The sequence below is a fragment of the Carassius carassius genome, chromosome 4 (genome assembly GCF_963082965.1).
Source record: "Carassius carassius chromosome 4, fCarCar2.1, whole genome shotgun sequence".
NCBI lineage: Eukaryota > Metazoa > Chordata > Actinopteri > Cypriniformes > Cyprinidae > Carassius > Carassius carassius.
Genome location: NC_081758.1, coordinates 41,039,958 through 41,065,696, shown reverse-complemented (window position 1 = coordinate 41,065,696; position 25,739 = coordinate 41,039,958). Strand labels below are relative to the sequence as shown.

The window sequence follows — 25,739 nt, the reverse complement described above, 5'->3', positions numbered from 1 at the left end:
CGTACCGTGCTATCTCCGGAGATCTGAAGCACGCTCCCAACATATACTGTACTGAACTAGGCCAGGACCAGCAATCTCCTTGTCCTCCCACGCCGAAGTGCGTGAAGGCGGGGGTTTATCTGACAGGACACACGGCAATACACAGCAGCCCACAGCAATATACAACACCACGTCAAAATTATAGGTTTTCACAGCACGAAGACTCACCCACCACACTCAGTGTACGGAAAGGACACCCGTCTTCCTTCACTTCGCTTGGTTCGGATCTGGCGATGGAATATGCGGCCTAGCTAGTGATGTCGTCGTTGCGACTACTTCAATAAGTATTCCTTCGGCTCTCCCACCACACTATATTAGGGGTAGGGCCACCCTCCTCCTCCTGGAGAGATCTACACAACGCCAGGTCAATATACAGGGCACTTTCGACTGGCTCTTAGTACTCACATCAATGCCACTTCCAATCCCCTTTTTCACGTCGTCTCAGTTCGCCGTATAATCTGTTCACTTCTCAACCTTTAAGGTTCGCGATGTCTTCACAATCATACAATTCCAGCCTGAGGGAGAGAGAGAGTTAGACAGCTACCAGCAGCGTACCAAGACGGGCACAACCCAGTGCTTCACACACACCAAAGAGAGCTTCCTAGACTGTGAAATAACTTGGCCTTAAGTACTGCCTTGTCCAGCGTATCCTCCAATCACCAACCGCTGTCCCTAACTAGGCACAGGTGCATCGAATTCCCTGATTTTCCTTCTTACGGCGCTACCGGAAGTTCCGGTGTTCTGTTTTTCCGGTCCGGGCGGAAACACTTCCGGGCGGAACCAAACTTCCCGAATTTTGGTTCCGCCCCTAAAGATCGTCACCTTGTGACATCCTCCCCCGCCAATCCGTTCTAGTCCCTAGAACGTCCTCGGGCTGTCCACTCCCCATAGCGGGCAGGGGGTCGGCCTCGGTTCTCTCGCTGGGATCGTCTCACTGGTGAATCGGGCTCAGCTTGTTCAGGGGCTGCTTCTGGTTCTCTCGGGGCGATCGGGGGTGGTGCCACCACGGGTCTCCCTGGTACCACAGCCCAACCTTCAATCCAGGGGGCCGCTGGTACAGGTTCCGTGGGGACTTCTTCCACGGCTTCAGGGTAGTTAGGGCATGGGCGAATCATGTTCCGGTGCACCACACGGTCGGGGCCTGACTTCCCTTCTGGCCGGATGGTATAGACCGGCTGCCCCGGCCTCTGCTGCCGGCAGACTACATAAGGGGTGGCCTCCCAACGGTCACTCAGTTTCCCCTTCCCCTGCCGCCGATTATCTCTCACCAACACCCTCTCTCCTGGCAGTAGAGGGGCTTCTCTAGCAGTCCGATCATACAACCGCTTACTTTTCTCTCCTGCCGTCTGTATCCTTTTCGACACCTGCTCGTAGGCGAAATGCAAGCGCTGGTGATGGCGCCCCACCCACTCCGTTACACTTGCTTCCTCTTGGTCGGCTATCACTCCTAGGACCAGGTCAGTAGGCATTCGTATGTGTCTGCCAAACATCAGGTAAGTGGGAGCGTAACCCGTAGTACTATGTATACTGTTGTTATAGGCCTGTAGGAGGTTTGGCAAGGCACTCACCCAATCGTCCTGCCGTTGTTGGTCCAAGGTCCCCAGCAGCCCCAATAGGGTCTGATTGAATCTCTCACAGCCGCCGTTCCCCTGAGGATGATACGAAGTGGTGTGAGTTTTCGTGCAACCGTACAACTGGCATAGTTCTCTAATTACCCTGGACTCAAAGTTGGCTCCTTGATCGGAGTGCAGAAACTCCGGGCATCCGAACGTCTGGAAGACGGCCCGCCATAAAACTGTAGCGGTGGTGGTTGCAGTCTGGTCGAGGGTGGGGATAGCCCAAGCGTACTTTGTGAACAAATCCGTTATTACCAAGATGTTCTGGTAGCGATCTCGTGGTCGGCCCAGTGTCAAGAAGTCCATAGCCATGATATGAAGGGGGGCCTTCGCATGGATGGGTACCATTGGCGCTCGGACCTCCCGTCTGGACTTAAACAATATGCATCTCGGGCAAGCTTGAATTAGGGCGTGCACCGATGCCTCTAGCCCGGGCCAAAAGAAGAATCTCCTAAGCAGGGACACGGTCCTCTCCTGTCCCTGATGCCCCAACTGGTTGTGGTACGCCGAAACTAAAGCCGTTACCTCATCTGCGGGTACCACGATCTGGCGTACTTCTTCGCCCAACTTCGGGTCACTGACCCTTCTGCACAAAACGCCATCTCTCAGCTCCAGCCTGTCCCATTGCCCCAGCAGCCTCCTCCCAGTATCCGTCTGGGCTAACCTCTCCGCTGGCGTCAGCCGTCGGCCCTGTTCCAGCCATTCTCTTACCAGCCGCACATCTTGATCCCTGGCCTGTCTCTCCCTCCACCGACGGGGATCCCATCCCCAGTTCTCAGGCACGGCCTCTTGTCTGCTGCCTGGTGCCTCTACTGCTCCTACCATATAGCCCTCCTCCGGGCTGGCCCCTCCGGGGCTTTCCGCTTCGGGCAGCCTTGAGAGGACGTCCGCGTTCATGTGTTCACGCCCTGGTCGGTACTGTAGTTGATAGTCAAAGTTGGCCAGTTGGGCCACCCACCGCTGCTCCACGGCTCCCAGCTTCGCCGTCTGTAAGTGTACTAATGGGTTATTGTCTGTAATGATCGTCACCTTGGCACCCCAGAGGTAGTCTTTAAATTTCTCACTTAGGGCCCACTTCAACGCCAGCAGCTCCAATTTGAAAGAACTATAGTTCGCATCGTTCCTCTCGGCTGGGTGGAGGCTCCGGCTGGCGTACGCGATGACCCTCTCAACTCCGTCCTGCCGTTGAGCCAACACCGCTCCCAGCCCGAGATTGCTGGCATCTGTATACAAAAGGAATGGTTTTGTGAAATCTGCGTATGCCAAGATAGGGGCCTGTAGCAGCTCCTGCTTCAATGTCTGGAACGCCGACTCACAATTTGCATCCCAGTCTACGTTGGGCGACCCCCGGCCCCGGTTACGACCTGTGCCAACCAGCAACTGATTAAGGGGTTTAGCAATTTTTGAAAAGTCCTTTATGAAACGCCTATAGTATCCCACAAATCCTAAAAAGGATCGCACTTGCCTCACTGTCCTCGGGGCCTTCCAGTCCTTCACGGCCGATACCTTTCCAGGATCTACGGACACTCCAGCCGCACTGACCACGTGGCCCAGAAAGTTGACTTCTCTCCGTAGTAAGTGACACTTATTGGGCTGTAGTTTCAATCCGTACTTCTCCATGGCCCGAAAGACTTCCTCGAGGTGCCTCAGGTGTGAATCAAAATCTGGGGAGTAGACAATCACATCATCCAGGTAAACTAATACTGACTCCATTAACTGACCTCCCAAGCACCGCTGCATCAGCCGCTGGAAGGTGGCCGGAGCGTTACAGAGCCCGAAAGGCATCCGGTCCCATTCAAATAGTCCAAACGGGGTTGTAAAGGCAGTCTTCTCCCGGTCTGCTTCGGCCACCTGCACCTGCCAGTAGCCACTGGCCAAATCTAGGGTAGAGTACCATGCCGACTGCGTGAGGCTGGCAAGCGAATCTTCGATCCGTGGCAAAGGGAAAGCGTCTTTCTTAGTCACGAGGTTCAGCTTACGGTAGTCCACGCAGAATCTCCAAGCCCCCGTCTTCTTTTGCACCAGCACTATGGGGGCCGCCCACGGGCTGCTGCTTTCCCTAACAACTCCTTGCTTCAGCATGCCTTGCAGGAGTGTACGTACCTCGGTATACAAAGTGGGCGGAATTGGGCGATACCTCTCCCGGCTGGGCCCTGCATCCCCGGTAGGTATATGATGTTGTACCACCTGGGTGCATCCGTAGTCTTCATCGTGGGTGGCGAACACATGCTGCCATCTCCGAAGGAGGGCCTGTAACTTCTGTGTCTGTGCCTGCTCTAAATCCTCCCCTTGTAACGACTCACCCGCCAGGTGGCTCGGCACACTCCTCTCCATACCACCCCATGGGGTGTCTACTTGTGTCAGGGCCACCTCGATGACAGTGGGGCACACCTGACGAAAACTAATATCCCTCTCTTCCCTTACTTGGTGGGATGTAACCGTTGTCAGACGGGCTAATCGTTGGTGCCGATGTAGTTGCACCGCGTATGGATGTACATTCCGTATCCTCACGGGGACTCTCCCCCGCCGGACCGTCGATAGTCCTCGTGCCACTTCCACTTGTGGACAATCCACATGGGGCTCCACCAGCACCCACTCTTCTGGGCCCGCTCTTCGGGGCGGTACTCGCGCCCACACAACAGCCTCACTTTTTGCGGGGACAGACAAAGCAAAACGACACATCACTCTTCCTACCTCTTCCTGTTCCCTGCGGACTTGGCTCATTTGCACCCTTCGACAGTCAGCTACCACACACTCCCACTTGGGCCTCTCTGCAGGTGGTATCTTCGATACGGGCCTAGCCCGAAATAGCTCTTCCCAGCAATCAGCGAGGACATTCATGCCCAACAGGGCTCGATGTGCACCCAGACAATGGTCTTGCACGATAATCACACCTTTCTGGGGGACCATCACTCCGTGAACCTCTAGGTCCGTCAATCGGTAGCCAATATATGGGATGTCGAGGCCGTTTGCGCCCTTCAGAGTAAGCCAGGGGGCCTCCGCCCCTGGTGCCCCTTGTTTCCCAAACACTTCTTCGGATAAACTCTCAGCAAACAACGTCACTTGGGAGCCTGTGTCTACCAGGCATTGAATCTCCTTGCCGCACACTCTCACCTTCGCCACGGGGCTACGCCCAATCATCTGGCTCCTAGAGCCATATCCTCTTCCAGGGTCTTCTCGAGGGGTCCCGGCCACACGACCCACAGTGGCCGGCCGACCTAAAAACCCCCTTCTGACGCCCTGCGGGGCCCACACTGGCGGCTATAGTGACCTGGTTTGCCACAGCGGTTGCAGATGGGTCGCCCTTGCTCGTCCCATTCGAAACGGGGCCGGTTAAAGTGGTTCGGGCGCCTGAACGGCTCTCGGCCTCCCTCTGAGTACACTCGGTCTCGGGGCGCCGGCCGTGGTTCCTCCCGCGCCCGTCCTTGGCGCAATTCTCCTACGAGGGCTTTAGACAGTTCAGACATCTGATCGCGGACATCTTTCAAAAGTTCAGCCTTCAGTGCTTGCTTCCAGTCAGGGCCTCCGGGTTGTGCTGGTGCTACTTCACTGACAACCGCACACACTGGGGAACCACTCACCTCAGTCTCATCACCTTCCAGGGCCAGTGCCTCTTTCTTCAGATCTTCGAACGCAAGACCCGGGTCCCTTCGAAACTGGATACGTAGGCTCTGTCTCACCGGACCCTCCTTCAACCCCAGAAGAAACTGGTCCCGCAATAGAGTCTCTCCATCTCCCAACCCGTGGTCCCGACGGGTCTGTAGTCGGGCGAATTGCTCTCGCAACCTCAGGGCGAAAGCTCTAATCGGTTGGCGGGGGCCCTGCTTACAATTGAAGAACTGGGAGCGAAGGACAGCTACGGGGGTGTGGTCACCATACTGTTCAGTGAGGAACTGGAACACGGTTTGGGCGTTGGCTCTAACGGCTTCGGGGGCGGCATGCACCTCTCGCCGCGCTTCTCCATCCAGGGAGTTTAACACAAATTGAAGCCGCTGGGCTGCACTAAGGCCCTGTAGGTCGGCCAAGTACTCTAGTTGAGCCTTCCATTCAGACAATCGTACCTCGGATTCTGTCCCCCCATATTTTTGAATCCAGGGGCTCCCCATAAAAACGGGCATGGCACGGGGTTGGGCTGAAAGCCCCGCGTTGTCGGTCATTGGACGACCTTGGTTACTCAACTCGAGGTGGAAACCCTGCCGACTACGCCAAATCTGTCACACCCAGGGGCTGGCTATGCTTTAACTAAGCCACACCCCTTCTCAACTTCCACCTCGAGGAGGTCCCCAAACCCGACCCAATGGCCAAGCAACACGAGAACAAGTAAGTGATAAAACAATCTTTATTTAAATATTTAAAAATAGCTTAGGGAATAGGGAAAGGGCAATTAAAACTAAACTCTGACTCGGCCCTCCAGATGGGCTATGGCCGGGAAGAGGTCAGGGAGCAAGGGGGCCACGGGGATCCGGGGCGTGGGGCTCGGGCCCCGGCCTGAGTCTTAGGTATCCGTAGCGCCCTCCTTCTTCCTCCTCTTCGCTGAATACAGCTCACGGTAAGTACTGGTTCACTCAGTTCGTTCTCGAGGTGCCCACTCTCTTTCTCTTCCTCCACAGGCAACAGCTCTTCGCTGATTACAGCTCACAGTAAGTACTGATTCACCCAGTTCGTTCCTTGGGTGCTCACGCTCTTTCTCTTTCTCCACAGGCAACGGCTGGGACACACAGGCACAGTTAGTTCAGCTTGGTTTTGCTCTCACCTCTTCGCTGATTACAGCTCACAGTAAGTACTGGTTCACACAGTTCGTTCCTTGGGTGCTCACTCGCTTTCTCTTTCTCCACAGGCAGCGGCTGGGACACACAGGCACAGTTAGTTCAGCTTGGTTTTGCTCTCACCTCTTCGCTGATTACAGCTCACAGTAAGTACTGGTTCACACAGTTCGTTCCTTGGGTGCTCACTCGCTTTCTCTTTCTCCACAGGCAGCGGCGTAAGTACAGGTTCCCTCAGTCTCTCCTCGTGTTACCCACTCTCTCTCCTTTTCTCTCCACAGGTATCAACTTGGGCACAATAGCACAGTTAGTTTGCTTTGAATGGCTCTCACCTCTGGGCTGGACACAGCGTACTGTAAGTACAGGGTTCGCTCTATTCCTCCTCGTGTTATTCACTCTCTCTCTCCTTTCCTCTCCACAGGTATCAACTTGGGCACAATAGCACAGTTAGTTTGCTTTGAATGGCTCTCACCTCTGGGCTGGACACAGCGTACTGTAAGTACAGGGTTCGCTCTATTCCTCCTCGTGTTATTCACTCTCTCTCCTTTTCTCTCCACAGGTATCAACTTGGGCACAATAGCACAGTTAGTTTGCTTGGAATGGCTCTCACCTCTGGGCTGGACACAGCGTACTGTAAGTACAGGGTTCGCTCTATTCCTCCTCGTGTTATTCCCTCTCTCTCCTTTTCTCTCCACAGATATCAACTTGGGCACAATAGCACCGTTAGTTTGCTTTGAATGGCTCTCACCTCTGGGCTGAACACAGCGCACTGTAAGTACAGGTTTCCTCTGTTTCTCCTTGTGTTACTCACTCTCTTTCCTTTCCTCTCCACAGGTATCAACTTAGACACAAAACACAGTTACTCTGCTTTGGATGGCTTTCACCTCTGGGCTGGACACAGCGTACCGTGCTATCTCCGGAGATCTGAAGCACGCTCCCAACATATACTGTACTGAACTAGGCCAGGACCAGCAATCTCCTTGTCCTCCCACGCCGAAGTGCGTGAAGGCGGGGGTTTATCTGACAGGACACACGGCAATACACAGCAGCCCACAGCAATATACAACACCACGTCAAAATTATAGGTTTTCACAGCACGAAGACTCACCCACCACACTCAGTGTACGGAAAGGACACCCGTCTTCCTTCACTTCGCTTGGTTCGGATCTGGCGATGGAATATGCGGCCTAGCTAGTGATGTCGTCGTTGCGACTACTTCAATAAGTATTCCTTCGGCTCTCCCACCACACTATATTAGGGGTAGGGCCACCCTCCTCCTCCTGGAGAGATCTACACAACGCCAGGTCAATATACAGGGCACTTTCGACTGGCTCTTAGTACTCACATCAATGCCACTTCCAATCCCCTTTTTCACGTCGTCTCAGTTCGCCGTATAATCTGTTCACTTCTCAACCTTTAAGGTTCGCGATGTCTTCACAATCATACAATTCCAGCCTGAGGGAGAGAGAGAGTTAGACAGCTACCAGCAGCGTACCAAGACGGGCACAACCCAGTGCTTCACACACACCAAAGAGAGCTTCCTAGACTGTGAAATAACTTGGCCTTAAGTACTGCCTTGTCCAGCGTATCCTCCAATCACCAACCGCTGTCCCTAACTAGGCACAGGTGCATCGAATTCCCTGATTTTCCTTCTTACGGCGCTACCGGAAGTTCCGGTGTTCTGTTTTTCCGGTCCGGGCGGAAACACTTCCGGGCGGAACCAAACTTCCCGAATTTTGGTTCCGCCCCTAAAGATCGTCACCTTGTGACACATTCATGCCAAGAAAAAGACTGAAGAGATACAGACTAATTTGTTATCATCTATTCACTTTTATGTTGTTCCAAACCTATGTGTCTTTTTTAGGAGGATTTAGGATAATTTTTGTGGTGCTTCATATAATGAATGTGAGTCAGAAAACACCATAAAATAAGTCGGCTTGGATGATGTTTTGATGGTACTTTTGGTCACTGCGTTCACTTCAAAAAAGAGCAGCATGAACATGAGCAATTGAAGAAATTCAAGAAGACATGAGAGTGGATAAATGAGGACAGAATTCAAATATCTGGGTAAATTCTCTTTAAAATCTCTTCAAATGGTTTAAGAGTTCTTTTCATGTTATTGTTCTTAGTGTAACTTCTTAATCGCAATTAATCGCATTGTTATGCACAAAACTAATAATACATTCAAAAGTAGTGTATTGTGCACTTTTTTCATTTAAACGTACACTATGGAATTTTTGGCCACCAGGGGACACTCAATCGAAATAGTAACATAAGACGTACTTTGATGACGTCGGGAAAGAGCGTAGGCTCATGGGAGTTGTTGTTCATTGGAACACGCGCTCTGTCGCTCCCCACATTCCTCACTCATTTTAACTGAGGCCGGCGACACACTGGATGCGTGGCGCAAGCGTCTCAGCTGCGTGGCGTGTCAGTTTTTAATTCGGCTCCCATGTTAATAGGTTAGAGCTTGCAGACTGCCCGCGTGCATGCTAGAAATAGAACCGACGCCTATTTTTCACGTGACGCGCGCGTGTTGGAAGCGTTTCCAGGCAAAATATAATAGGAAAATATGTTTATATGTAATTTTGTACACAAATACATATTAATTCATGACATTTTGATGTTTGAAAGTCTATAGGTTGACATAAATTCAGATATAAATGTAATTAAAAAAATAAATAAATAATTATCGATTTTCAAATATTGCACCTGTCAAACATAGTCTATTTTGCCGTCAATACTGTTGACGGTGTCCTTTATCAGTAGGCTTTATATTTATGTTCAACATGAAGTATAGATATTGTTGTCATGAAGACAAGAGCCTGGTCTGTCAGCGGTCTCCCTTAACCTACAGCAGCACCAGCCTAGTATTTTGACAATCACGTCTTTTCGAACGGAGAGATATATGAATTATCAGACCCCTATCAAATCAATATTCCATCTAGCTAGTAGTAATATATGTTAAAAAAACACGGTTGCCTTTCGTTAATAATTATAATTACGTTTATACTATGATATCGAACAAGATAGTGAACTGCATTTGAAGCTACTTTATCTAGCTAGATATAGAACGCATGTAGATTTACATTATTATACTCTACATGAGAGCTAGTCCGTCTGCGTTTTACACAAGACATCATCGTTTCACAAAATATACGGATAGATACAGTTAGCTGAATGGATGCATACCTGTTTATTAGAATGCACGCATCTCTCTGTAGTTTCAGCTTGTCACGAAGCTCTCTCTATCTTGGAAATGCAACTCCAATATTTACCCGTATCTTGTTCCTTCTCAGGTCATTTATTTCACCCGTACGTTTGACTGCGCTTCACAGAACGTGCAGGCAAAGCATAATCATGATCCATAACTAAGTTATTGATTGAGGTATAAATACGAATATAAACAATATAAATAAAAAATATAATAGTCTCGATCAAGGCTAGCTACTACTTTTTCTTCTTCGTCTCGTCTTTGCTTCTGTTCACCTTTGTATTTGGCGGTTCCGCAGGAAGTTAGATAAACTAGAGGGGTCAAAGTTTATATGATGCCATAGACGGGCGACAAAACGGAAATAAAGAAACGTGCCGTGTCTTCTAATTAAACTATAATTTTCTCTGGATTTGAAAGTTCGTGGAAACTTTCGGGATAATGTAAGTACACAACTAAAAAATATATATAACATAGATATAGTGATATCTGCTATTTTTTTAAAGCAGAAAAATTACATATTGCGCCTTTAAAAGTACTGCTATATGAACAAAAGTGCAATAACATTTGCTTTGCAAATGTTAAAAAAGGTGTTTTTTTTACAGCAGTATTCATTTTACATAATAGCAGCTAAAATATTTATTGTAAATCTTAACTTATAACATTAATGTAATTCAATTAAATATAAAACAAGCTATTAGTCACTGCCAGGACATTAACGTTTTTATAGAAAATATTTTACAGTTTGTTATAGAAAAACCAGTTATGCTCAGAGTCGAGAGCCTCGATCATAACATTATATCAGGCATTATATCTTCCTATTAGAGACTGCATGATCGCGGGACCCATCGCAGCAGAGTGTGGCGCAGGACCACACTCGATGGGTTCAGTTAAATATAGATCAGTGAGTGTGAGCGCTAACTGCGGAGCACAGATCTTCTGATACCTGCTGCATGATTACGTGAATATTTCTGAGTGGCAAAAATGATAGATGTGTAAAGCAATATATAGTGAGAGGGCCGTGTGTAACCGTATCCCATACGACTCAAAATAATAAACCACAAAGTTGACAAAACAATGGACTCCACTGTGCTGAGCAAGGGCTTCTCTGCTGTCTTCATGTGCTATCGGAAACTTCCTATTTCCCATTTATGAAGTCGTGATCATGAGCTCGTCGCATTCTTTACTGTTAAAAATAACAGTGAACAGTGGTTTGAATATGCTGATGCTTAGCCTAAATAATTTGATCGAGAGCCAGTGAGCAACGGACTTTCATAATAATAAAAAAAATGTGTTAATGCGCAATATTAATTATCAGCATTAATCAATTAATGCATTAACGAGTTAATAATGCGTTAATCAATTAATGCGTTAACGAGTTAATAATGCGTTAACTTGCCCAGCCCCTATATATATATATATATATATATATAGCAGTGTCTTCACCAAGGATGCATTTACTGATCAAAAATATAGTCAATATTTGTGAAATTTTATTACTATTTGAATATACTGTAAAATATAATTTGGTCAGAATGGTCATTTACATTTATTCATTTAGCTGACGCTTTTATCCAAAGCGACTTACAATTGCTATATATGTCAGAGGTCACACACCTCTGGAGCAACTAGGGGTTAAGTGTCTTGCTCAGGAACACATTGGTGTCTCACAGTGGATTCGGACCTGGGTCTCTCACACCAAAGACATGTGTCTTATGCACTGCGCCAACGCCACCCCTCAGAAATCATGGTCAGAATAATATTCTGATTTGCTGCTCAAGAAACATTTCTGATATTGTCATGAAAACAGTTGTATTTATAGAAAATTCAAAAGAACAACATTTCTTTGAAATCTTTTGTAATATTATAAATACATTTCCTGTCATTTTTGATCAATTTAATGCATCCTTGCTGAATAAAATTCTTAATTTATTCAAAACAAACAAAACAAAACAAAGACCATAGTAATCCCAAGCTTTTGCACAGTGATGTCTGTAGCTGATATAAAGAGAGCTGGTCTCACCGGTCAGTGTGTTGGTGGTCGCTGGCTCACTCTCTCTTTCGTTCTGAACGGCTGTGACTCCAATACCGTACTCCGTTCCAGGCTTCAGGCCTACGGCACACCAAATCCATTAATCCAGCAGATGAAACACTATACTGATGCATTTTCAAGCAGAGAATGAGGGGAACATTTCTGTATTATGACATCTCTATGTGAATACTTTTACTCCTTTATCAGTGGCAAACAAAAATCATGTTTACACTAATGGACCTATAATGCATATCTACATGGATTTCTGACGACAACAGAAATGTGCAATTATCCTTTTATAGGGATATACTACAGTAGTCACATATTGACTTGTGGTGATACTTTCATATCATGCATTTTCAGTCTAAATTAAATCACAACCAACACAGTGCTAAAAATAATTTTCTTATTTAGTATTTGTGTCTTGTTTTCCATTAAGTAGTATTAAGATTCATTTATTTGAAAAGGAAAATTACTTAAGTCTGAAAAGATTGACCACAATTTGATTGATTGATCTCAAAAGTGCTTAAAACAAGATAAACATATATATATGTGAATATATTTTTAAAAAGCAAATATATTTGTCCTCCATATATCAGTCCAAGAATCACATTTGAAAAAAAACTTGTTTACATAAAAAACATGTGAACATAAAAATGAATACATATTAAATACAAATCAGAAAGGATCATACTGTACTTTACCATGTTGACAAATACAATAATACAATATATATAAAAATGTTCTATTATTTTTGATGTATTAAATATAACACTAAATTAAGATCGTTATATTTCTTGCCCCTGAAATACATTTTGAAATATATTTTCGTGTATAAAGGTTGAAAGCTAAATATGTTTTCAATTACACAAATATTTTTGTCCAGAAAAAAAATCTGTATTTGATGGAGTAAGCGATGTGATCTTCCCCCCCTTTGAATTAAGATTATTTTTCTGATCTCACTGACAGATTTTTTTTTTGTCAAGCATAAAGTCACATAATTTTATTTATTAGAAAACAAGACTTGATGTCTCAAGTCATTTAGCTTCAAGTAAATGTACCTTAATTTAAGAATGTTTAGGTATTTGTACTGGAAAACAAAACAAAAATACTGAGGAAGAAATCATTTTTTGCAGTGCAAATAGCAAATAGCGTGCAATTCTTAAAAAATGTCTCATTACAGGAGCATCACTTTACCTGTAATTGTAGCCCATGTTGTGTCTCCTGCTCTTTTAGAGAACATGTCTTCACCATGAGCACCTCCTTTGATCGGACCGTACTTGATACGGTATCCGTCGATGGATGAACGGCTGTTTTTCCATTTCAGTGTGATGCTGTTGTCAGTCTGATTAACAGCTTTGAGGTCAGTGGGGGCATCCAGACCTGGGACATACAGAAAACCATCACACCTCATTAAAACACTGGTTTGAGTTCATCTTTGTGAGAAGTCAGTAGAGCGTTCGTACCCGTGGTGAAGTTCTCAAAGATGGGCTCGCTGGTCACGTATCCCCTCTTTGAACTGAGAGACACTCTGTATTCAGTGTCTGGTTCCAGGTCTTCCAGGCTGTACTGCGTGTCTGTGGCCAGGAGGTCGACATCTCGATGGACTAATGGGTCAGTGCTTGGCCCGTACGACACCCTGAACCCGTTCACCTGAGCCACGGGCCTGGACCAGGAGATCACTGCAGACCGGTCTGTCACATCGCCAACATCAATCTGCCCCGGAGAATCGATTCCTACAGCAAGAGGACGGATACATGATAATACTTGTGATCACAGTCAGTTCAAATAATGTTGTCTTAGTATATACAGGTTTCATTTAGGTCCCATATTTGCATTGTTATAGAAGGGGACAACACAGGGTGAGGTCCAAGGTAAAATAGCTTGTTATTTGTCAAATGATGCTTTTAAATTTGTCAGTATTAAGCTATGATTGTATGAGCTTTCTATTCTTGGTTTCTCCATGTAAAATAATAGAGCACTTAGAGGGTGCAATACAAGTGCATGCATAAGCAATGACAAAAACCTGCAAGGAACCAATCTTATCATCCATCTGTGTTCATCTAATTAGACAACATGTGCTCAGGCTGATGCAAAAATGAGTTACCACTTTCTTTTCCTTAAGCAAGCCAAGTTAAGTTGCAGACTGAAACTGCACCTGAGCACAAGCCGTCTGTAATACTGTATATCCATTGCATGTGAAAGTGTCTGAAACTAAAATCTGATCATTGAAAATAATGTAAAAACCTACAAGAGAAAAAGAGCTTTTAAAGGACAAACTGTCATGAACTATATATATATATATATATATATATATATATATATATATATATATATATATGTCGGTTAAAAAATCTTAAATATTTTTTTGTGTTATAATATACACACACACACACACATAAACACACATACCATTCTAAAGCCCTATTTGGACGGTAATTGTTTCTCAAGGGGACGTAAGTGATTTTCACCATTTACTGGGAGTAGTCAGTGATTTAATTGCCGTCCGAATCCAGGATGTCGGTGTTTTTCTCTCACCACCCCCATGGTGTTACCAGGATGTCATGTTTGGGGGGGCAACATAAACAACTGAAAAAATCGGCGCAAAATTAAGCTATACTACACACAATCTGTTTTAGTGCATATCTTTTTCTAAGCCTGGAACCCAGACATAGGCACAGGGCCCCTATTAGACTATAGGGCTATCACATTAAAGTTAGTTAAACCAGGTCAACATTAATGATATGATGATGATATTATTATTATTATTGACAGATTCATATATATAACAGATCATGGTGATTGCCTGATGATGAGTGATGTATACAGGTGTTTGCTTGTGAGAAGATGTGCTACACAAGTAGGACGAGAGAGTTTTTTAAATTAATCTGAAGTCATGTTTGTATAGACAAGAGGTAAATTAATTTGTTTCTTCTTCTAAACTGTTCCAGACGTAGCTGCTACTTTTAGGGCTAAAATGCTTCATGAATTACTCTTAGTAAAACTGATTAGGAGTCTAAAGATATGAGTAACACGCCCATTATTTTAAGCAGTTTCTCTTAAATTCACCAGTTAGTAGCTACTCTCTTATAAGATTCTTTGTGAATGTGGCCCTAGGTAAAAAAAAAATGATATGCTCATTTGAACAGTATGAGAACAGTATTTGAATGGTTTCTCTGGTTGTAAGTGGTTTTGGATAAAAGTGTCTGCTAAATGAATAAATGTAAATGAAAACACGTAGGCCTAGATTAAAAGGAAACATATAAGGCTACAGGGGGTCAGGAGACTTAGAGAGTTAAAATAAAAGCTATTTTTGTGAAACTATAACTATAATTGAATTTATGAAATCATTAGCAACATAAGGCAACATAACTTTTTTTTTAAATATAGTTGTATTTAAAAAAAAGTTTTTTTTTTTGTGGTGCTTGTCATAGGCAAATATTATTATTATTTTACTGGGATTTGGATTCTGTATCGGTTTGTTCTGCCTCAGCTAGGGGTGGGCGATATGATAAGAATCTAACAAATCTTTTTTTTTTTTTTTTTTTTTTAGAAATCATGATTTTATCCTGATTCTTTGTCATGTTGGTTTTTCTATTTTGCAAGCTGTTTGATCTTCACAGCCAAACTAATTTCCCTATTATAAAGCCTTTTAAGGTAACAAAATATAAAAAAGTATGGCGGATATTTAGGCCAAAGTTTCATAGTATGTTATGCTAGAACCAAAGTCAGTGTGGACCAGCAACTGTTTGGTTACACAGATTCTTCAAAATATCTTCTTTTGTGTTCAGTACAAGAAAGAAGTTATTTTGGACAACATGTTAGTGTATAAACTGACAGAAATTTAATTTTAGGGTGAACTATCCCTTTAATTCATACGGCAGCATGTAGCCTACTGTCACTTTAAGACCTAGGCGCATCTAATATACAGACATGCATCCTCTTTCAGTTGTTTACTTAGACATTGTGACGAGTGGGGCGGGGCAGACAGACGTGGGAACAGGAGCGAGGCCGGTGGAGTGATTGGAAATGAGCGACACCTGCTCGCCCCAACAGTCTCGAGTCCCACGGAGGAGATGGAAGGATATAAAACAGGAGCGACGACAGTGAAGGACGAGAGAGAACCAGGCCTGGGTTTTAGTTTGTGTTTGCTTTTTATTTGTACGCGACAGTCGTCCGCGAGGGACTGTTGCGCTGTTTTGTGTTTATTTTGTTATAAAAGTTTTTATTTAATTCACCACCGGTTCCCGCCTCCTTCTTCCCGATGATTATGAAGGTTTAATTCGTTACAGACATATCCAACTGAGTCTATACATAAACCTTGTGTGCTTTGACAGTATTAGCACAAAACATAACTTAGTAATCAGGTACAGTTTGAAGGGCTTTTTCGTTTTCGTGCTGTGCTTTGACTGTGCTCAGAACAAACGGCACGTCAGAAAAGCACACGAATGAAACTGGTTTAAATAGCCAGTAAGGATTTAAAACAGATGCAAAAAAATACATATTTTGAGAATAAGTGCAGTGTCCCTTGAGAGTAACCTACTGCCGAGTTAACACTGATGTTAATGTATGTCACAGTATATTAATTCCGTGGCGTCAGAACTGCAGCTGATACAATGTGAACTACAGCACAATACAACAATATTTCTTCAAAAGCAGATCGTGGAGACATTTTTATCGTCCACAACCAAAAATACTGATATAGCTACTACCCTCGGCAGAAATCGAGGACGGGGCAGACCGGACCGCGAGGGCACTTTAGCGTTGGACCTCAAAGTCGCAGTCGCAATTGGCAGAATTCTCTGACTTTCAAAAAAACATCTCTCCCTAGACACGCCCCTGGTCCGAATCCACATCTCTAAATTTTTTCAAAATTCAGTGCTTAACCCCTTTTTGAGCACAAGTAAGGTAACTTAACACCGTAAGGTAATGTTACGTAACTTTGTACTTCGGTGTAATTTGCATACATATTTATTTCTGAAATGCTGGAAAGTATTTTAAAGAACAAGACTTCATAATTGCTCACAGCGACTGGGAGCAGAAAGAGAAGAAAAGCACTTAAACATTAGAATAGTCTTTATTATGGCAGCAGCAGGTATGCAATACAGTTTTAAAAAGTGTATTATAAATGGATATACAAGCTACATAACTATATGTATAATTATAACTATAATGTGTCTTTTTAAACAGGAGATTTAAAAAATCAAATAATAAATAGGATTATATTTTATAAAATATGTTTGGAATAATAAGAATACATTTTACATAATAGGTATTTTTAAATGCAGTTTACACAATAAGAATACATTTTGTAAATATAATTAATTTTATGTAGCTACACCAGACAATTATGTGACTGGTCACGTGAGCAGCGCATTCTCGGGTTCGTAGGATCACAGAACTCACTCGAATCCATGAGTTTTATCACTGAGGTAATATGTAAATTAATTTTTACAGACGTCCGCATGAGAAACAATTACCATCCGAATCGGGCTTAATATTGAGATTTGCTGCTCAAGACAAATTTCTTATTATCAATGATGTAAATGTTTCTTGCTGCTTAATATTTTTGTGGAAACTGTGATACACTATCATTCAAATGTTTTTTTTTTTGGAGGGGGGGGGGGTAATACGTTTATTCAGCAAGGATGCATTAAACTGATCAAAAGTGAGACTAAAGATAATGTAGCAAAAGATTTCTATTTCAAATAAATGCTGCTCTTTTGAACTTTTTTATTCACCAGAGAATCCTGAACAACACATGCATCATGGTTTCCACATAAATATGAAGCAGCACAGCACAGTCAGGATTGTAGAGGTAGAAGACACGAGCAAAGTATAATGAATGTAGATGAGAGATATTTAAATTAAAATATCGATTAAATTACAATTGTATCGATCCGATACCAATACCAGTGTTGGCATCGATACTATCGATATTTAGATCGATCCGGCCACCCCTAGTTAAGGGTTTATTTAAATTAATAACTCTCAGTCTGAGCAAAAATCACAGTGATGCTTGACTTGGCAAACACCACTTCTGAACTTGATTAGGTCTTTTAAAGTCAGTCAATGTCTACAAAATTCTTTCATGCAGTAAATACGATTTAATGCACCAGGAAGCACAAATTTGTGAGGGATGTTTCCAAATCTAGACATCTGAGCACATTTACAGGCAGCAAAATAGGGAAAAACCCTGTCAGAAATCAAGGGCCTTTTGAAACTAAAAATGCCTTATTGGTTGTTATCATGGATGTCATTGGTGCAAAGGCTATAAATGTCAAGCCAGACACAGTGATCGTCTAAATTTCTCACGGTTAAACACTGAATTGGGATTTTAAAGCCCTGTTGGCCAGCCCACGCTGGATACTGGATTTCATGAGGTTAAAGATGGCCCCTATTTTTCTTGGCCTTTCCAAACAGCAAGCCTTAACATTCTTTACTGCTAAGCTGGTTTTACCTTCAACCTCCGACACTTTAGAGCAGTTAAGCAGATGTAGATTAATCCTTCAACATTTACCGAGACATTTTAATGATCTCATGACACAAACAATTAATAAGAGGGAAGGTTTACTTTAGAGAAGGTGCATTACTTGTTACTACAGTGGAGCTGGTTTCGGGTCCTCTGGTGTTGTTCTTAATGACGGACAAAGTGACTTCATATTCCTGGCCGGGGCCGAGTCCCAGCTGCTCAAAGTTGGTCTGGGAAGGTGTCAGATTGTTCACAATCTTCCCGTTTTCTTCTTTCTGTTATTAGGGAGACCAAAAAAAATGCATTTACCTTGATTTAGCCTTGGTTACTTGGAAACTTAAGATGATTTAAAATAAGACAAAACAACTATAAATCTAGATATGTCTTGTTTTAATTCAAACTGGATATAAGAGGTAGTCTAATTTTAAAAACATGATTTTTAGACATTTAAAGGCATACAAATTGAAAAAAATTTTTTAAACTGCATGGGCATTTTTAAAATGAGTATACATTTGTGTAATTATGCCAAGTTCTAAAATATTCATATATCAATATATCTAAAATATTATCAAACTGTTATTTTCAAAAAAGTTGAGAACCACTGAGATGACCTCAAAGCTAACTAATAGACACTTTATAAGTTAATTAAACTGACCTAAAGGCATCATCATAAACAAATAAATAAATAAACTTGAATGAAATAAAAATAATAATACTAATATTGATGAAAAATCTATAAAATCTATATATATATATAAACAAAAACAAAAACATGGGGACACTTATAATGAATGCGCTTTTTTATGCCAAGTTAATAATATATATATATATATATATATATATATATATATATATATATTTCTCAGTGTCTATATTTATATCCCCTTTACTAAGAGTCATGATATGACAGGGAAAACGTGTCATCCATTTAAATGTTATTAGTTTCCTAAATGCTGCTGGCATGAAACAACAGCAGCACTGAAAGTGAGCAATAAGTTCAAACATCTGGGATTTCTGGAGGACCATTAAAGTGAGTCTTAATGGAGACTCTATGGTTCAAGGATGGTTCTTTTTAATGGCTCCTTAAATGAGTGTATGAGCTCATGGCCGCCTGCAGCTCTGACTCAAATGGAGAAAATGCCCCCTCATATCATTATGAACAGTGATGAAATTATCCATTGCTCTGTTTTAAATATGAGAGAGAAACTATATGAAACAAGCAGCATGACTGTATAAACCAGGTACCTAGGACATGCTTTAGGAATAAACCACCGTTTGAACATTTTACCGCAGTAAACCTGTCGACCTAAAGGTTGAGCAGCTGATAAATTTTTACTCTTAGTTTTACTGTCAGTTATTAAACTGATGAGAGTGTTTCAAGGAAGTATCATCTAGGGTATTTCATCACTTTTCTTGCACTTTGCTTTATAGCACTTCATAAATATGGCTCTGAATTGCTTCCATGTCCTGGGAAGATGTTTTTGTAATGAAACTGACATAAATTCCTTTGCCTAGTGAGGCATCAAAAAATAGATTTTTGTCGTATTTGCGGTCTCAAATTCTTGGCAGTCTGAAGAGCTAAATAACTAAATACATACGTAATTATTAAAATAATTAATAAAAAATAGACATTTTTTAAATAGAATTACAACAACCTATTAATAATATTAATAATAACAATTATAATAAATTAACTGTCTAAAAAATTGTTTTTTTTTATATATGGAAACATAATTTTCAAAATTTTCAGAATTTCAAATGTTTATTTATTAAATGTTTTCTTCAATAAAGTTCATATTTAAACACTTCACACATTTAACAAATGAACACGAAGGAAAAACATTGAGAATGTGATTACTGTATTCTCTCTCTCTCTCTCTCTCTCTTTATATATATATATATCCCATGAAACTAACCTTGTTACGAAAGATGAGCTCCCAGGCGTCAAATGGAAAGTCCAGCTGGTCCCACAAAACCTCCACAGACGTATCACTGACAGATTTGAACTTCAGGCCCTCGGGCTGCTTTAGATCTGAAGGAAAAGAGCACTGGTTTCTTAGCAGTATATCATGGTATTCATTCAAGTTTATTAGCACTATTCAGTAGCTGAATATTTAAACTCTACTTGAGCAAATGTGTAGTGGCTCAGTGGATTATTTCCTAATGCTGTTTGGACAGTTTTGCATATGGAAGTAGTTCAAGCAAGATTGTTCTAAACTTATGATGAGAGCAAGGTGTGTTTAGGAAACCTGCTTGGTGATGTTAAGGGTACAGAAAATACAAACTACAATCAATACTATCATGATGTATAATGTATGATCTAAAAATGAATAATTACATAGTAATGACAATATAAGAATGAGACTATTTTGATATTATTGTGATGGGAACTGGTTGGGAACTGTCATATATATATATATATATATATATAAAATTACAAAATTAATAAAAAATAATGAATTTAATAAAAAATAAAAATGGCTAATTTCCTCAATATACATTTTTTTTCTCTTTTAATTTTAGAGTGAATTATGACTGGACCATTTTCTTATAATGATTCATAAGAGTTTCCCTTAAATACATGAAAAACATGAAAAATCTAACAAAAACAAAATATGAGATACACTTTTTCTTATGATTTTTTTTATTTTATGCAATTTTGCCTCTCAGGTGAATTTATTTTGTTTTAGGGATTTAGTTTTTTTTTATTTTATTGAAAAACACATTAAGAATTAGATTTTTGTAATGCAAATAATAGTATTATTGGCTTGATGATAGTTTTTTCTAATTACGAGAACGGCACAACTGCAAAAGACCACATCTCCAGTGTTAGACAAAAAAATAAGTTCCATATATGTATATAAATATACGCTTGACATTTTTGTATAGTGGTTGCATTTGTGTAATGTTTATCAGGGCGTGTGAACATACAGGTGGCCACTCTGGCGCTGACAGCAATGCTCTTCTTGTTGTTGAGGATGGCATAAACGCTGATGAGATACTCGATTCCCGGCTCCAGCTCAGAGATGATAGCAGACGTACGATCTCCTGGCACATGGAAGTCCAACTGCAGGCCGCCTGGTGACGTTGGGACGTGTGTAACCAAATACTCCGTCACCAGCATCTCATTCTTCCAGGAGAGGTTCACCTTCTCTGTGGTCACATCTGTAATGGTCAGGTCCTCCGGTGGTGAGACTGGGAAAAATATTAAGGGTCATTTACATCTCAGATGTTGAGAGAGTGAATGATCTTTTGTGGCAAATAGTAGGAAAATCATTCCTCCAGTCTTCAGTGTCACATGATCTTCAGAAATCATTCTGATATGCTGATTTGGTGCTAAAGAAACATGTATTATTATTATCAGTGTTGAAAACAGTTGTGCTGCTTCATGTTTTTGTGAAAACCATGACAAATTTTGATGAATAGAAAGTTCAAAAGAACACTATTTGTTTGAAATAGAAATCTTTTGTGACATCACTGTCACTTTTGCTGAGTAAACATATTCATTTCATTCATTTCATTACATTTCAAGCTTTTTGAGTGGTAGTGTATATCATCAGTAAGTTATTTTTGAGTCTTATATATGGGCTGCATTTATGGTGATTATCTGTCTCTTTTGATATTCAAAAACACTGAGTTGTAAAGTAAAGTATGTAAACATTCTGCATAAAAGCTTTGCAGGGTTATTACTGTTAACTCAATCAATAAAAATAATGTTACCTTAAATAAAATAAATATTATCTGTAAATCAAAAAAACAACAACTTTGTTACTTTATTTCAATGAACATCTATTTTACCTCACAACAAGTTAAAAAAAAAGCACTTTAAAATCTGAGAAAATAACAACTATTACTTAAAAATGAATAAAAAATCATAAAAAGTCATGCCAAAAAACCCCCCAAAAAAACACAAATTACTTAAACTTTAACTAAAATGAAATGGAAAAAATTAAAATTTAAACAAGTTCAAAATATTAACATATAGTATTGTGACGAGTGGGGCGGGGCCGAGAGCCGTGGGAAAAGAGCGTGGCACCTGCTCCACTCACCGGTCTCGAGTCCCACGCAGGAGATCGGAAGGATACAAAAGAGGAGCGACGACAGTGAAGGATGAGAGAGAACCAGGCCTGGGTTTTAGTTTGTGTTTAGTTTTTGTTTGTGCGCGGCAGTAGCCCGTGAGGGGCTGTCGTGCTGTTGTGTGTCTATTTTATCATTAAAGTTTTGATTTAAATGTCCGCCGGTTCCCTCCTCCTTCTTCCCGTGATTATGAAGTTTGTATATTGTTACAAGTATATAAATGATAGTTTATATAGTTTTGTATATAGAATATAATTGACTCTGCTTTTGACACTTACCTTCTGAGCAATCCTTGCCAATGTAGCCTTCATTGCATACACAGCGGCCGTCCAAATATTGCCCCACACCATTGCAATCATTTGGACAGCTTCTCTCTCCACAGACATCACCAACAAATCCCTCATCACACAAACATTTCCCATTGAAACAGCGCCCACGGTTATTGCAGTTTCCAGGACAGGTGGGAACGGAGCAATCCAGGCCCTCAAAACCATCCTGGCAAATGCACTGTCCCTCCACGCATCGTCCGCGGCTGAGACAGTCGTTTGGACACTTCCTCTGACCGCAGTGCTCTCCGGTGAAGCCTTCGTCGCAAACGCATTGCCCTGTGACGCAACGTCCACGGTTCAGGCAGTTGCTCGGGCAGCTCAATTCACTGCAGTCTTCGCCGGCAAAGTTCGCAAAGCAAATGCATTTCCCATCCACACACTGGCCTTGGCCATAGCAGTCTGATGGGCAAGTTTTGACGCTGCAGTCCTCGCCACCAAATCCCTCTTCACAAACGCACTGGCCGTTAACGCAGCGCCCTCGTTTGTTACAATCATTGGGGCAGCTAAACTCTGAACAATCATGACCTTGGAATCCGACGTCACATTCGCAACGACCATCAATGCAGCGCCCTCTACCGTTGCAGCTATCCGGGCAGGAGAGCTTCCCGCAGTCCTCTCCAAAATAACCTGTTTCACAAATGCACACGCCGTTGAAACATCGCCCTCTTTGGTTGCAGTCATTTGGACAGGTCAAGCTGGAACAATCCTCGCCGGAGTAGCCGGCGTCGCATACACAGCGGCCGTCAATACAAAAACCTCGTCCCGAGCAGTCGTTTGAACAAGTGAGTGCCCCGCAGTCCTCTCTGGTGTAGCCTTTATCACAATAACAAGTCCCGTTGTCACATCGTCCACGGTCGTAGCAGTCATGCGGACAGATTAGCTCAGAGCAATCGAATCCAGTCCAGGGCTCGTCACAAACACACTCGCTTTCAACACAGCGGCCGCGTCCCAAACAGTTGTTGAGACAATCCGTCTCCGTGCAATCGTCCCCAGAGAAGCCTTCATTGCAAACACATGCTCCATTAATGCAACGTCCGTTCTCACCGCAGTCAACCAGACAGGTCTCCTCGCTACAGTCCTCACCCGCGAAGCCAGCGAAACACTCACACTTTCCGTTAATGCAGCGGCCCTGGTCATTGCAATCTCTGGGACAGTCGGGAATGGTGCAGTTGGGGCCCTTCCATCCGGGCTCACATATACAGCCGCAGGTCTCCGTGCTGTAGTTTCCACGGCCGCTGCAGTAGGGCTTCGTTCCTAAAGCACCTACAGAATCAGGACATGTAAGAAGTTTAACATGCTCTTTCCTGAAAAGGTGCAATTTAAAATAATTGAAAAGTCACAGTTACCAAGCTAGATGAATTGCATTTGCCAATGAAGAGGGATGAAAACATTATTAGACTTTAAAAGGGTCATGACCTCCCAGCTGTACAAGGTGTTACACGATTACATAATGTAAAGTCGCATTAATATTAGACATACAGTATCGAGTTTAAGCACTTCTTATTTTTATTCATCGTTTAAATAAATTATATTTCTGAAAAAAATTAAAATAAATCAAATAAAACACTTTTATTTATGATTTATTAATTATGTCTCTAAATTTGAATGAATGAATAAGTAAATAAATAACACACAATAAATAATGTTTCTCTAAGGATGGAAGGACAAAAAATTCAATAAATAAATATCTTTATGGTACTTCTGTCTTTGAGGTTAAACAAATAATAATAATAAAAAAAGCATTCTCTTCATGATTTTAATTCTGTCTCTGATGTTACACAAACAAACACATATTTTTATTTATGATTTGAATTAATGACTCTGAGGATAAACAAACAAACAATTAAATTCTGTCTCTGAAATTTAACAAACAAACAAAAGTTTTTTTCTTTATGATTTAAATTCTGTTACTTAGGTTAAATAAAACAAATGAATAAGTGTGACTAGTATTATGTCAATAGTAGACCTACTGAAGGTTCATGAGCTGCAATCATTTTATTTCGAGCAATTCATTTGTAGACATTTGCCCAAAAAGAGGGCGGGGAATCAAAAGGTTAATGATTGAAGAGTGTAATTTCTGCTCTATTATCATTACCAAAATATATTAAATATATTCCCATCTTTTACACTGGTCAGCCCGTCCTTAAATTTACACCACTGGTTGGGCTATATTGTAATCATAATGCTCAAAAAGAACAGCGTTTGCACTTTGTGAAGGAATCAACATATGAATATCTTGTATATATCTTTGTTTATGCATATTAAACCTGAATAGGAGAAAGTATTTGATGAATACTGTGAACTTCACCCCTCAATAAGAGAATCTCGGAGTGTCTGGAAATGTATCTGAACGTGTACCTGTGGCCTGAATGCTGCAGCAGGTGGCGCATTGCTCTCTGAGTGTCAACACCTCGCCCTCCAACATCTCCAGCCGATTCAGGAGCTCTTTCAGGTGCGACAGTCCCTCCGTACAGCCACACGCCTGCTTGGGGACGTTGATGCGATGGGTAAAGATGATCTGATTACCACCATCTAACGTGTGGTCTGTTTCTTCTGAGCCAGATGGCGCATCCTTCTGCTCAAGATCCGAACCGACAGAAGAGTCCAGATCCACCGAGCACAGGGAGCTACTGGGAACTTTGATGTTGTAGACATGGTTAAAAACGACCGGTTGAAAAGAGCTTGGAAGAGTTACGTTGTGTATGCCGGGAATCGTCAGAGCTTCCCACCGGTGTCTGATCATCTTCTTTACCAGGCCGGCGTGATTTAGAGTCATCAGGGTTGCCAAAACCAAACAGCTGATTGTCAGGCCTCCTGAACCCATGTTTCTGCACTAATGGATGCTTATCTTGGCAAGAAGGCCTGCCTGGTGGGTCTGGAAAAAGTGCTGTCGTCTCTGAAAAAGCAAACACAAAATTTAATATAATATACATATATAAGGTAAACCCTTTCAAAGCACCATAATTTCAGAAACAATTTTGTTCATTAGTAATATTCTAGATTAATTTCACTTTTGATATACAGTACAGACCAAAGGTATATATATATATATATATATATATATATATATATATGATCATGACATCCATGGATGGATTTTCATCTGTTTTTTAACAAATTGATTATGCAAGGGGTAAAGTGTAGGGTAAAGTGGGTAAAGTGATCTATCCATCAAAAAATATTGATAGGAAATATATTCA

At 42.1% G+C, this 25,739-nt stretch overlaps 1 pseudogene; it reads right to left on the bottom strand.

The window, feature by feature from the left end:
• Window positions 1-25,419, bottom strand: part of LOC132140050 (tenascin-like) — a 51,788-nt pseudogene extending 26,369 nt beyond the window's left edge.
• Window positions 25,420-25,739: the final 320 nt, after the last annotated feature.